Genomic DNA, 14407 nt, shown 5'->3' with positions numbered 1-14407 from the left:
CCTTGTATGTAATGTCCAACTTTCGCTTGAAGTCTATTTGATATGAGCATGGAAACCCCTGCTTGCTTCTGCAGTCCATGTGAGTGGTATGATTTGTCCCAACCTTTCACCTTCAGTCTGTGTATGTCTTTTCCTATCAGATAAGTCTCCTGGAGGCAGCATATTGTTGGATCTTTTTAAAAATCCAATCTACTAGCCTATGTCTTTTGATTGGTGAGTTTAAGCCATTAACATTTAGGGTTACTATTGAGACATGATTTGTATTTCCAGCCATATTTGTTTATTTTTGTTATTTAATTTGACTTGGTTTTCCTCTTTGATTAGTTTTTCCTTTAGTGTGCTACCTCCCTCTGCTGGTTTTCATTGTTGTTTTTCATTTCCTCTTCATGAAATATTTTGCCAAATCAACCTCCAAGCTCACATGCTCCAGCAAGTCACAGTAGTCTTGGCAGCTGTGGTGGCAGCAGCAACTCCTCCCTCAGCTGCTTCTTTTTCCACCCCAGCCCCACCTTAAAAACAATTTTAATACCACAGTATTGGACAATGACTGCTTGTATGAGGTTAAAGTAAGTCCTTTTATAATCTTCCCAACTTTGTTATACAAAGTTGACTAAGGACTATAAAGGCTCTTTACATGGAGACAATAACTTGGCCTTTAGTTTCATAGAAACTAGCTGTCATCAGGGTAGACACCACTAAAGGTGATTTTATTATTCATGCACATGGATGAAGTAAAAACCATGAACTCTCAGAGGGAAAGTAGTACTACTTTCCATATTTTCCATAGAATGCATATGGTAGAAAGTAGTACTACTTTCCCTCTGAGAGTTCATGGATTTTACTTCATCTGTCTCACATTTAGTAGGCATACTTGGACTCATTTAATATTACTTATGGAGCAGCTGCTATCTAGGAATACATATGGATGATAAGCAATGACTTTTGTAAGACTATAACAGTACAGATGTATGATCTGGATATTAAAAGACGCATGGGGTAGCTCCTAGTTTCAAGATGGGAAGGAGTGGGGCAGTCAGAAAAGGCTTTCTGGTGGAGGTAATACCTCAACTGAGATCTGAAAGATAAGCAGGCTTTAGACAGAGGGAATGAGGAGGTAGAGGAAGGTCAGGGGCAGAGGCCAGAAATCATGAAAGCTCAGAAGAGAGTAACCTGATATTTTTGTAGAACTGAATGTCATCTGGTCCAACTGGAGTTTGGAATATATGGAGGAATGGTGAGGCATGCCCCTCAGGAGGCAAGCAGGGACCAGCAGAGGGCCTGGCATGCAAGGTCAATGGGAAGTCATTAAAGTAATTTAAGTAGGGGATTCACTTGCTTAGAATTTCATTGTAGAAAAGACTAAAGGCCTATTGTTCAATGAGAAGAAAAATATATTTGAAAACACATTATCTAAAAAATATAATGAAGGTTTGTTAAATATATTAGTAAACATATTGTGATTTACTTAGTCCTTTTTACATATCTGTTTCAGATAGTTTTTGCTCTGTTACTCTGCAATATGGCCTTTGAAATAGACCCATATTCATGTGTGATTATATAATTTAGAACTTAATTCCTCATACTGGTAGGCAATTTCCCCTGGAGGTGGGGAGGCTAAGGCCACTACCATTTTATGAAACTAAAAAAAATTTTCATATACCAAACCTATCATTAATGTTTCATTAAAGCTAAGTAAAATGGAACAGAATAGAGGGAAGAATCTTGTAATACTCATGTGAGTTGTATTTGTATTTTTATGACTCAGGAAAACTCAGTATGTTTGTGAAATAGACAGTAAATCTTGAGGTGTCTATATTTTGAGGTCAAAGTTTCAGATATAGGTATGAATGAACCAATGTATAAAGTAGTTAATCATGAAAACATTTATAAGCACAAACCGTGTGCCATGTATGTTGCCTGAAGTTTGAATGAACCAGTCAGTTATAGCCTCTGCTTTCATAAACACATGGAGGAAAGGAATTCTGTAAGGCAGGGGGATGTGGATGAACTAGTAAATAGATATGCATATGGTAGAATATTCTCATAGAGTAGAACTTCCTGATACCTGGAGGCAGTAGTGTCCTTGAATGAAAAATGTACAATGGTGATTTGAATACCTCTCTTCAGTATTTAAAGAATCCCTGGCAATTCTCCAATTTAGATTTATGTTCAATGAGCTTCTAACCCTTATCTGATCATAAGCACTTTATCCTTTTCTGATCTTGCTCTTCTTATCAAGTTCAGGTATTTTGGGTCTTGTTTTCGTGCTGCTGGTGATCCAATGCAGGGCCTTGCACATGCAAAGCAAATACCATATCTCTGGGCTACATCCTCAGTCCCAATTTTCAGTTTTTGAATATATTTTTCTCCTGCAAGTTATGAGTTTTGGTGAAGAACATCATAATTGAGTGTTCAGAGGGCTGACTCAAAAGTCAGGTGACCACTGTAGGGTCTAGAAAAGGGCTGGAAAGGAAGAATTTGAAATGACTTCTTTTTAGAGATGCTGTGAGGCTTTCGCATAGCTGGGAACCCTGTGATTCCTGGAGATGGTCAAGCCTCAGTCTATATTAAACAGAACAGTTTGATCCCCAGTTATTAGAAGTGCTTTTTAATAATTTTTATTTTTGCTTTGTAAACTTGTAGGTTAAAATCTATATTCTTGCTTAACTGATGAGCAAACTGGATCCAAGTAGATTAAACCAAATTACAGGCTCTGTGATTCTTACATTTTCTGCAAATCATATCTTAGATGGCCATGATAAGTTTCAGGATCATTTTGGTTGCAGAGTAGGCTCTTTAATTAAATGAATGGATATGAAGTTGGGCTATACTGGCTTTACTACATTAAGGCATGCGTAAGCCCGAGTCTTAAAAGCAATTTGTGCAACTTTGGAATAGAAAATCATAGGCAGTGACACATAATAGTGGTTATTTGTTTTAATTTATTTAGGGTTATTGAGTAATGAGATTTGTTTGCAGATAAAACCAGCTGTGAAGAAGCAAAAATGTAGCACTGGTGTTTTTTATTAATGTTTTCCTTATGTTTCTTCTTTTACGTCTGGAAGCAAAATTGTCTTCTATTTTCTCTTCCTTGAGCACATTCCCAAGAAGTTTGCTCCTTTCACTTCTGGATTTTTCTGGTAAAAATGTCATAGCCAGCCAAATGGTATGTGTGTTAAGTTATTTGATGCACCACAAGGAAAAAATTATATATTTCACTAAAGTTGGCTTCTATAAGCTGCATGTCTGAACAAGTAATCTTTTTCATGGAGAGGAAACTACATTTCATATCATTATGGACCCTAACAATTCAAATCCATTTGCTCACTATTGTTGGTACATGACTCACTGAAATGGATTTTTTCTTTATGGCTGCACTGTAGGTATACACATTGAAGACAGTCTTAAATGCCTCTAAGACTTAATTAGTGGAACATTACAGATACACGGGAAATCCCTTGACGGTAGGGTTCTCTATTATGCTGGAGTGTCCGACATGCTTCAAACATGGTTTCTCTACTTTAGAGAAAAACTGGTGTATAAGGCAGCTCTGTGAATTAGTGGAAACCTCTTTAGATTTACATAGTGTTATAGGCACAGTATAACTAACAGGTCCTGTTTGATTTAAAATATTGTCACTTTTGTTCCTATTTTTGCACCCCCCCCCAAAAAAAAAAACCAACTTAGTGGCTAGAGCCCAGGGGGGTCCATAATGCATCAAGACAAATAACCCCCATCTGACAGTTTCATAATTAGAGTATTTAATAATCCTCTGTGACTTGTATATGCCAAAGCTCTTGTGGTCTCAGAAACGGAAGCACAATGAGTTGTTTATTTCATTAAATTACTGTGCCATAAGAGCTGTAGAAAACAGTTTGGGCTTTTGTTGGGAAATGCTGAGTTTAAGGTGGGGTTCTACTACTTACTGGCTATGAGATCCTGGACCAGAGATCCTGAATCTGTTTTTTTTTTTTGTTGTTGTTGTTGTTGTTTAACCTCTTTAAACGTGTTTCCTCATCTTAGCCTGGGAATAACAATGTTATCTCTCTCCTGTCTGAGAGAGTGGTTGTGAGGATTAAATGGGACAGTATAGCTAAAGCGGTTAGAATAGGCCCTAGTATATAGGTGGTACTCATTAAGGGTGGTGATCTTGCTTCTATCAGCCTCTTATGTGCTTAACTGACCCACAGGAAAGATGATTTTCTTTGTGTATTTCTATGTGGTATTCTTTTCAATTAGGAATTTGCTTGCTGAAGTTAAAAGCTGCAGCTGATATTAATTAACCATGTTCTTAGAGCCTTTAAGGGGATCTTTAGGAGCAGCAGGGTATGATGGAGAATACCTTGGCCAGGGATCAGCAGACATGGCCTCTGATCCAGAGTTTGAAAGTAACGGTGTGACCTTACATTCTCTGGACTTAGTGCCTTATCTCTTCAGTAGCAGGCACATGATAGGAAGCTATAAATATTTGTTGCCTAGATTGAGGGATTGATTGGATGAAATAATCCAATCCTAACCTATTTTGGGCCTTCCATTTCTAATAGAGGAAGTTCCTTAATGAATGGACATTTGCTGTAACTCTGTCATGTGGCATTGTGATTGATTGGATTGATGTGGACACTAATTTTGAGTGGTAGAATGCGTATGACAGTGATATAAGAAAACACCTTCAGGGGAATAGATGGTTTTGTCAGAAGATGCTTATGAAAGAGCTAGGATACTTCAATAAGCCATTAGCCCTGTATTTTCCCTTGTCCCCAAAAGCATGGGTCTGCCTTACCTCCTCAATACTCTTCAGCTAGGATGAGATCCTTTCAAACTCTACCTCTACATTTATTTAAATACTTGTTAATTATTTCTCTCTTCAAGATTGTTCTTGGTATATAAACCCAATTTCACAAAAAATTTTTAACCAGGGCAAGTGTAGGGAGAGAGAAAACAATAATATGATTTAAACTCATCATGAATTCTTAGTGATGCCTCAGAAACCTCAAAGTTTTCAGTGTTGATTGGAATGCTTTCTTTGTACTCTTTTAGAGTTGGACATGGGTGAAATTAATGAGAAGTTGTATTTGGGCCCTTGTTTACAAGTGTAATTTGAGAGATGTTTCATCCACATCCATCATATTAGTGCATGCGAAGTTGTCAGGGTCATCTATAGAATCTAGCTGGCTTGTTCTTCATGTCTGGGGTGAAAGAGGACAAAAGGAATGAACCTCAGCCTGTGTTGGTGAGGTTAATATTTTAAGGAAATAAATTGGTAGAGATTTAACATCACACATTGTATAATTTTTAAATGCATCACCTAATCTTCAAAATTCACTATGAAGTAAGCACTGTGTTTATCCTCATTTTGCAGCTGAAGAAATTGAGGCACAGAGAGATTAAATAGTTTGCCTCAGCTCACACAGAAAGTAGCAGTACTGGGATTTAAAATCAAAAGGTCTTGCTTCAAATCCTGTGCTTTAGCTCAGATAAAACTTTTAGATAAACGTCATAGTGGTACTCTGGTTGCCTTCAGCTCAGGCATCTTGGGACCAAGTCTTGCACTATGTTCTGAATTGTATACGAATGTATGGAACTCCAACACAGCCAAAAGTAGGGCAAGTCCCAGCAAGGGCAAGGGATTCCTATGCCTACTTCTGAATCCCAAATGTCCTGGACTATTATTTCTGTTAGGGATGTACTTGCCTTCCTAGGGTCATGTTTGTGCGATTCAAGCCAGCCTCCTGAGGTTCCTAAAAACAACCACTTTTAGCCATTACCATGTTATACCTTTAACTTCAATGTAGTTGAAATATCTGACTATTTTCCAATAATTGTCTTGGTTTTGGAGAGTGCTTCATACTCAAATATGTCTGATCTCTATTCTCAGTCCCTCTCAGAAAATACTATTATTGATCAAGATATCTTGGTCCCCACTCTTGTTTGCATCCAAATGTGGCCATATGATTAATGTTTGCCAGTGAAATGTGAGCAGATGGGGGCTACTTCTGAGTCTGGGTCCTACAACACTGGACATGTGCAGTCTTTTACATGTTCTCTTCCCCCTTCTGAGGTCTGCAATATGGAGGTTCCTGGGGCCCAGGTTTGATCAAGGAGATCATACAACACCCTAAAGTCTTGCTATTCAAAGTATGATTCATAGTCTAGCAGCCTGGCATCATCTGGGAACTTGCTAGAAATGCAGAATCTCAGGCCCTATCCCTGAGAATCAGAATCTTAATTTTTAGCAAGAGTTCAGGTGATTTTCATGTATATCAAGTTCTGATGAACCAACATTACAGAAAAATCTTGGTTCTCCAAGGGATCACATGAAACACGGCTGCCCTGATAACTGATCCTGTGATCTCAGGACTGTTAGAGCAAGAATGGAATGATCATCTATGGTAAACCACCATAGTTAGGGTTCTCTGTTACAGTGGCTTACCCATCATCCTTTGTAATGCAGTGTTGCAGTTCTGATTTTAAAGATGAAAGAGATATAGTAAGTGTACCATCAGATCTCTGGTAGAAAATAGGGTTCAACTTGGATGATTTGTATAAAGAATTTTTAATAAAAAGATATGTGGGCAAGGTTAAGGATAGAGGGCTAGGGTAGGGTCCTTTTTTAAGAAGTTTGGTTGTAAAGACAAGGAAAACAACTGGAAGCTAAAAGTAGTCTGGGAGCCAAGAGCCTGAATATATTGGTGGGCTGTGGCGAAGGTACCTGTAAAATGGAAAAGACTGAAGTTAAAGGAGTTTAATTGCTGGGATTCTGAATGAGGTGAGAGGGGAAGAATAAAAGCGTGGGCTTGGGGAGAGAGGAAGGAGGCAAAGATGTGGTCAATCTGTGGTGTGTGGCGAGGGTTGAGGGGAGAGATTAGGCTTGAGGAAGTTTATACCTTCTTTGTGAAGTAGGAGGGGGGGGTTGTTCTGAAGTAGAAGGAGCCATTTAATGCAACAGACTCAGTAAACTTTATATGAGTTGGGAGTGGGGGAAGAAGACAGTGAATAGCTATGGTGGAGGACCTGTGTAGCTTGAAAATTTCTATTGTTTTAAGTCTCTCTACCTCGTTCCTGGGTACAAGGTGGTCAAGTTGGAAAACCACTCTTGTAGGAAGTCATGGTTTCTGGTGAGGAATCTCCTATGCTACAGTTTGGTAGGGAATTTCCTCGGATTGAATCTGGACAGTGGCAACCTACCTTGAACTACCACATAACATTTGAGGCAGTAAAATTTCATTATCGTACCTCTTTTGGTCAAAGTTGCACCTTGGACCCAGGGCTTGAGACCATGTATTCACCTGGTTGCTTTCAGAGAATGAGACTATGGTACAATAGAGCAGACTGCTTTAGCCTCATGTATTCAAACCCATGCTCAGAATTCACATGTGGGAAAATGGTTGGAAGGTGCTATAACCAGAGTTGACTGCCAACAGTTCTGTGCATTGTGTGCAAGATAGCCTGAAAAGATGGAGATTTGCCCAGGGGGCCTGAAGTTGCTTGCCACTTACTCAGCACACTCTGGTAGGGGATGCCCAGGTCTCTGGGATGCTGCCATTTATAATCATCTCCACATTAGCTGGCTTTGCTGGCCAAACCATCAGGCCAGCTGGTGGCTTCTCTTTGGCAGCTGTTTTAAGAAAATGATTTATTTTTTAGAGACAATGGATTTTTTCATCCATGCTTGAATGGATCTGGGATCTCTTTTCCAGTGCTAAATTGTTTGTACGGTTAAAATAAAAAAGAACAGGGACATATAACTCTTGATTTCTATGTAGTTTCTGATTCAGCTTTACAGGATAGAGTTTGTACTTTTGTATAGAACCATTTCTTCCTTTTCTGTTGGAGTATCATGTTGTATATAGGTGGAGGATGTGTTTAGAAGCATTTAATGTTTTTTCACAGGTTTCACTTATATCAGCATAAAACAATATAATATGATGAATGAATTACTAGACATTTAATCATTTTTGATGACATAAATACATTAAATAATTTAATATAAATTCTTGTCTTCCCCCCAACTCTGGGAATAAAATTACTTTGTTCTGAATGCTGTTTATTTTTTAGCAGAAAAGACAAATTTGATTATCTAATTGTTTGTTAAACAGAAAGAAGCAAATTAAAACTTAGTTAATGGAATAACCTAGTCCTTTAGATTTTTCATGTATTTCTAGATAAAGTAGTTTTGTATTTATTTTGTATTTAGTATTTATTTTGTTCATGTAAAATAAACTTTATAAATCTATTTTTTAGGTATGGACAAACATAAGCATGCATAGAAAATTTGCTCATTGATGTTGGTAAGTGAAAAATTGAAAGTTATGAAATAATATATATAGTATGATTCTCAAACTTATAAAACAAAAAGTAATGTGTGTATATACAGATTTTAAATAGATGCATTTGTATGTATATAAATGTTTAAACATAATTGGAAGGAATGTTGACATTTTGATTTAATTTTTTATTGTAGCTACTGTTTCTGGAATGGAGGTCTTTCTCATATGTGAGCAGATGAGAGTAGGTTGTTAGAAATAAAGAACACAGTGCATCTTATAGGAGGGAGGTGACTGAGGCATCCTGGTAAAGTTAAAGCACTGAGAAAGGCCACATTATTTTCCAGTGGGGATATAACATTGCAAAATTGGGAGCATGAAATAATTGCAATTTTTTTTCCTCAAAATTAAAAAAGTAAATGCTGTACATTCACTTATTCCTAGTTGTTTACATTGTCAACACTATATGTTTGAAGCCTGGATAAAATGCACTTAATCAGAAAAAAACTATTCAAAACAAGAGAATTTAAGTGATGAATATAAACAATGATTTGTTAATCTCTGGAAAAATCTACTTGATTTTAAGTCAAACAAATCACATTTACTCATATTAATAGGTAATTCTAAAGATGGCAATGTAAGAAATAAAAATGCAGAATGTACAAGAAAGAAAGGAGTATGCAGCACAGATTGCCATTGTGTGGCTCATCTTACTTCCCTTACAAACAGGCATGTGTTGGGGTGTGTCAAATTGTTGCAGAAGAGATGCCAAGTGCTGAACAGATTTAGCTTTATTATAGCAAAGACATTTTATTGCAGCCTTCCAACCAATTCAGTCTGATTTCTGAAGACTTAAAAACATACCTACAATTTAAAGTAGCCCCTAAGGGATACACATGGTGCACCATCAAGCCCAAGGCAATTTATTGGCAGAATTAAATTCTGGCTAATTTCTGTAGTGCCAGTGTGTCCAGCTCTCTCATTAACGGCACTAGTTACCAATGGAAAATATGTCTTTCAGTGCAGGGTACTTTTCTGAAGTGGAGCCAGCCTCCTGAGAAGTGCCTGAAAGATTGGTTTGGAGTATTCTGAAGTGGTTTGGGGGTCCCCAGAGACTCACAGTCACGGTCAGGGCCTCCTCTGGCCTCTGCAGAAGTTTCTGAAGTGAGACTTTGTGCTCATGCCAGGTTCTGTTGCAGATGGCTTTTGTGTGGGAAGAGGAGGTGCAGCTCACCTCCTGTGGCTGAGAGAGAACTGTGAAGGAGGAATGGGGGCCCTGGGAAAAGGGGTTTCAGTAAGGAAAGTGCAAAGTCTGGAGATGAATCTGGAAAACAATCTAGTCAGGTCACTTCCAGGGCACAAAAATCCATAATTGCAAGCCACAGAAATGGAGTTCAGGTATCTTGGGAGAGTGTAAAGAATTAAAAGGAACGGGAGATGTGGTAAAGTTGCCAGGGTTTGCTGCAGCCAGCTGGGGGAAGGGTTGACTGGGTGGGGTAAAATCAAAGTGCCTTTGTATTTACAGAGTGAGGGTTATCCACACAATGCAGGATTTTAGAACTTTCTCTGTGATGACTTCTGCATTTTTTACTTGACAAACTGCTTTTTGGTATTGTGCTTTCTGTTTGCTAATGAAAATGGACAAAAGGGATGCTTTTTACTAAGCTACACTTAAGAAGTGACTATATTTATCTTGAGTCTTTGATTTGGCTAACAGCTTAATTCACTAAGACCAGGTGGAGAGTAGGGACTCTGGATGACTGGACCATAGTAGCTATTGGAGAATATGGGTGTCCCAGATATGTACTGTGGTCTGAATGTATGCATTCTCCTAGTTTCTTGATGTTGAACCCAATCAACTAGGTTATAGAATTAAAAAGTAGGGTCTGCAGAAGTAGATTAAGTCACGATGCCAAGCCATCATGAATGGGATTAGGTGTCATTATAAAGGTGCTTATGGGAGGGAGTTAAGTGTTTTTTTTTTTTTTTTTTTTAATAAACCCTCTTGATCTTCTGCCTTCCATGTGAGGATATAGCAAAAAAGGTACCATATTGGGCAAAGGAAGCAAATGAATCTACTGGTGTCTTAATCTTAGACTTCTTGTCTTCCAGAACTATCAGAAATAATTTCATGCTATTTATAAATTACCCAGCATCAGGTATTTTGTTATAGCTGCACAGATTAAGACACTGTGGTGAAGGACATGGTAACAATATTTTGGGTTTATCCTGCCTTAATTCATGTTGGAACTATGTTTAATTTTCTTTCGAGTCTCTTTTTGGGGCCAGGGTTATAGCTCAGTGGTAAAGTGCTTGCCTCACATGTGTGAGGCCCTGGGTTCGATCCTCAGCACCGCCTAAAAAAATAAACAAACAAGCATAAAGATATTGTGTCAATTAAAAAAAAAAAAAGAACAAGAAGTTTTTTTCTCCAAAGGAAGAAGAGACTAGTTTATGTATCTTTCCAGGCACTGGAGTGATATCATCCTGGCATGTGAAAAACTCAGAGATGAAAGTACAGGGTGGGTTGAGCTCAGGGGTGTCATTGAAGCTAACAAGAGAGCGTGTCATTAGAATCCCAAGAGTGCCACTTGGGAGATACAAGCCAAAACAAAATAAAAACAAAGAAGGGAAAGAAAATCAAATATTCTTTTAAGAATTGTAGTAAAGCTTTGGGAAAATGAATGAGTTGGAGTAGACCTATCAGCAGATGCCTGGAGGAAGAAACTAGAATGATTTACTTCATATTCCTGAGAAAATGGCTACAGAGAATCAACAAAGGGACCAGTGAAGAATTGAGATACAATGGGGAGGCATCTGCCAAAGGATTCCTCAAGCCTAAGAGGCAACAAGAGAGCTATTACATCTGTTATGATAGACTTGGTGTTTTAGATGAAAAATTCCCTCAGTGAGTATAGTGTTTAGTGAACTATCAACATTAAGTTCATCTCAGTGAGTATGCTGTTTTCTTATTTATCCTTGCTCTATGATTAAAGAGAAGGGGCTCACATTCTCACTCATTTTTCTGTTTTATGATGCCTCCATCTCTGTAATTCTTTGTGGGTTGAACTATAACCTGTTTTTTTTAAAAAAAATACTTTTTTAGTTGTTAATGGACCTTTATTTTATTTATTGATATGTGGTGCTGAGGATTGAGCCCAGTGCCTCACACAAGCCAAGCAAGTGCTCTATGACTGAGCCACACCCCCAGCCTGTAAACTGTTCTTTTTAAGATACCAGTATCCTTCCCTCCCTAGTGAGCTTCTCTAGTCAAAGGCAGAAAAGAAAATCTATGGCCATGGTTTTTGTCTGATGTCTTTGGAGAACATAAGTAGCAATTTGGGAAAACTATTATAGAACTTTTTCATTGATGTCAAATTTGCGGATTTAAAAATAATAGGTGGTTTTCTTTTTTTTTCTCCTCCTCCTCCTCTTCCTCCTCCTCTTCCTCCTCCTCCTCCTCGTTCTTATTCTCTCTCTCTTTCTCTCTCTCTCTCTCTCTCTCTCTCTCTCTCTCTCTCTTCTTTTTCTAGTTCTAAGCATTGCTTCCAGGAGTGCTCTAGCACTGAGCTACCTCTGTAGCCCTTTTTATTTTTTGGTGTAGGATCTCCCAAAGTTGCCCAGGCTAGCTGTGAACTCATGATCCTCCTGCCTTAGCCTCCTGAATAGTGGAGATTATAGGCGTGTGCCACCGTACCCAGCTTGCTTCTTTGCTTCCTTTCCTCTCCCACCCCCAGCTTTACTAAAGTATAAATGATATAAAAATTACATGTATTTTCAGTGTGCAGTGTGAAGTTTTGATGTATACAGTTTTTTTGCAACCACCATTCTACTCTGCTTTCATGAGAGTGACATTTTTAGATTCTGCATACAAGTGCAATCATGCACATATTTGTCTTTCTGTGCCTGGGTTATTTTACTTAGCATAATGTCCTCCAGGTTCATTCACATTATCACAAATGACAGAATTCCCTTCATTTTTGAGGCCAAATACCATCCTATTGTGTTTATACTCCATATTTTCTTTATTCATTCATCCATGGATGGATTCTTAGGTTGATTCTGTATCTTTGCTGTTGTGAATAGTACTACAATAAATACAGCAGTGCAAATATTTCTTTGACATCCTAATTTCATTTCATTTGGATATATAAAAGGTGTACCTTTAAAGGTAAATTTTGAGAATCATAGTATTCTTTTCATCATTAGATTGACTTTCTAATGCCAGAGAATATATCTGTTGTTTTCTTTTTTGGCTTCTACTATTGGAGTCCCTTTCCTATATTATAGGAGGTTTCTCAAAGTTGAAAATGATTGATACTTAATTTCTCAGCTTTTCATGCCAATATGATACAGACTTGTGACTGAGGCTTGGCCAATCAGGTGCACTTGCCCTGATCTTCATTCAAATTGGGCAACAAACAAAAGAGAATCAGGGAAAGTGATGTTCCATGGGTCAACAGGAACAGTGATAGTAAGATCTGCTTTATAGGGACAGTAGGGCCTTGGGTGGAGTAACCTGGGGCATTTATGGCTTAGTATGCTGTCATTGGTGAGTTTTGTTGTAAGGGTTTATGTAGCAGTGGTTCTGGTTTCCTGGTCATCCTTATTCCTGCTCATTTTCGGATCTTGGTTTTGTAGTCTTCCCTGGAACTTTGTGAACTATCCAGTGTCTTCCAATAAATTCCATTTCTGTTCAAACCAGTCATCTTCTGTTACTATTGTGTTTGTGTCTGGCATGTTTACCACATTGAATTGAGAAGAACCTGGGTTTTTCTTTTAGCCATGTGACTAAGGAATAAGGTGACTAACAGTCCCAGTTTGCTGGGACTGAAGGCATTTCCAGGACACATGATTTTTAGTGCTAAAACTGAACCAGTTCTTGTATTGAGCTGGTTGAACCTAGTAAGTAGCCATGTGGCCTTAAACATGTATTAAACCTGCTGTGTCTTTTAACTAGAGGCACACTTGCTATTTAAAGATCAAGTCAAATCATTGATGTGAAAGTACTTAGTAACATGTAAGGGGCTATATGAAAGCAAGGGTAGCATTATTGTTGAATATTTCTAGACAAGAATCCTCTGACTGCTTAGCCAGTGCATAATGTAATTGGAAAACTATATGCATGAGAATAACATGCTAAACTATATGTTAAAAGTCTTCTTAAAAATGCAGATCTCTGGGTGTTATCCTAGACCTGATGAAGAGAAATTTCTGGTAGTAAGTCTCAGTAAGGAGTTTATGAACTTTGCAAGTGATTCTAATCCATACTAAAAATTGAAGAGCCCCACATTAAGAGGAAAAGGAATAAGGTATAGAATATTCTACCTCCCCCTCTATTGCACCTGGGTCTGTCCTGAGTTCTCCCAATTCTGAATACCACATTTTAAATTCTTGCTACCAAAGTGTGGTCCAAGGACAGTACTATTGGCATCACCTAAGCACTTGTTAGAAATGTAGATTCTCAGGCTGCATCCAAGATTATTAATTAAAAAATCTACATTTTTACAAGCTCTCCAGGGGATATGCATACATGCTGAAATCTGAGAAGTATTATTCCACATGAAGTTAATGTCAAATACCAGGTGAAGGATTTACCTGCCAGGTGTAAGAGGTTCCCTGTTGGTTACCTTCTCTTCCTTCCTCTTCTCCTTCCTGAAAGAATACTGCACCAACTTTTTTTTATTATTGTTGCTGTTTGTGTTTTAAACTGAGAAAAGCTGGACATGACCAGGTGGTGTCAAGCGTGCTTATTAACCCTTCCCTGAATTGAACATAACCTCATAAATGTCAGGCCTCCTTGGCAGCTCTGCTGAACTAAGTTCCATACATGACCAGGACATCAGACCCTAATGCACCCTCCCTGCAAGCAGGCAGAGCCAAAGGGGGGGGAAAGGAATGAGCCAAGACTGTCAGATTCTGCTTCTAACCCTACCTGCCACTTACTCATTCTTGCTGAGGAAAACTAGCCCTGTGACTAGCCCTGATCGTTACACCTGGTGGAGTCTGGTAACACCACCTGGAAATTTTAAGTGTCAGGAGGTAGTGCTCCTTTATAACATCAGTTATAAAAAACCTCAGAGCTTTTGTCCAGAAGTCACACTGGACAAAACTGTCCCCAGCCAGCCAAGATGACCTCAGGT

The 14407-nt window shown here is 38.3% G+C and overlaps 1 long non-coding RNA gene across 1 annotated transcript in view; it reads left to right on the top strand.

The window, feature by feature from the left end:
- LOC144377550 (uncharacterized) overlaps positions 1-8291 on the top strand; it is a 37138-nt gene extending 28847 nt beyond the window's left edge. The window contains exon 4 of the long non-coding RNA XR_013438545.1: positions 8242-8291. This is a non-coding gene — a long non-coding RNA (uncharacterized LOC144377550). The remainder of the gene's footprint in view (positions 1-8241) is intronic.
- Positions 8292-14407: the final 6116 nt, after the last annotated feature.

This window comes from Ictidomys tridecemlineatus, chromosome 5 (assembly GCF_052094955.1).
Source record: "Ictidomys tridecemlineatus isolate mIctTri1 chromosome 5, mIctTri1.hap1, whole genome shotgun sequence".
Taxonomy (NCBI): Eukaryota; Metazoa; Chordata; class Mammalia; order Rodentia; family Sciuridae; genus Ictidomys; species Ictidomys tridecemlineatus.
Note: the sequence above shows the minus strand (reverse complement) of the source record. Positions and strands in the feature narration are given on the sequence as shown.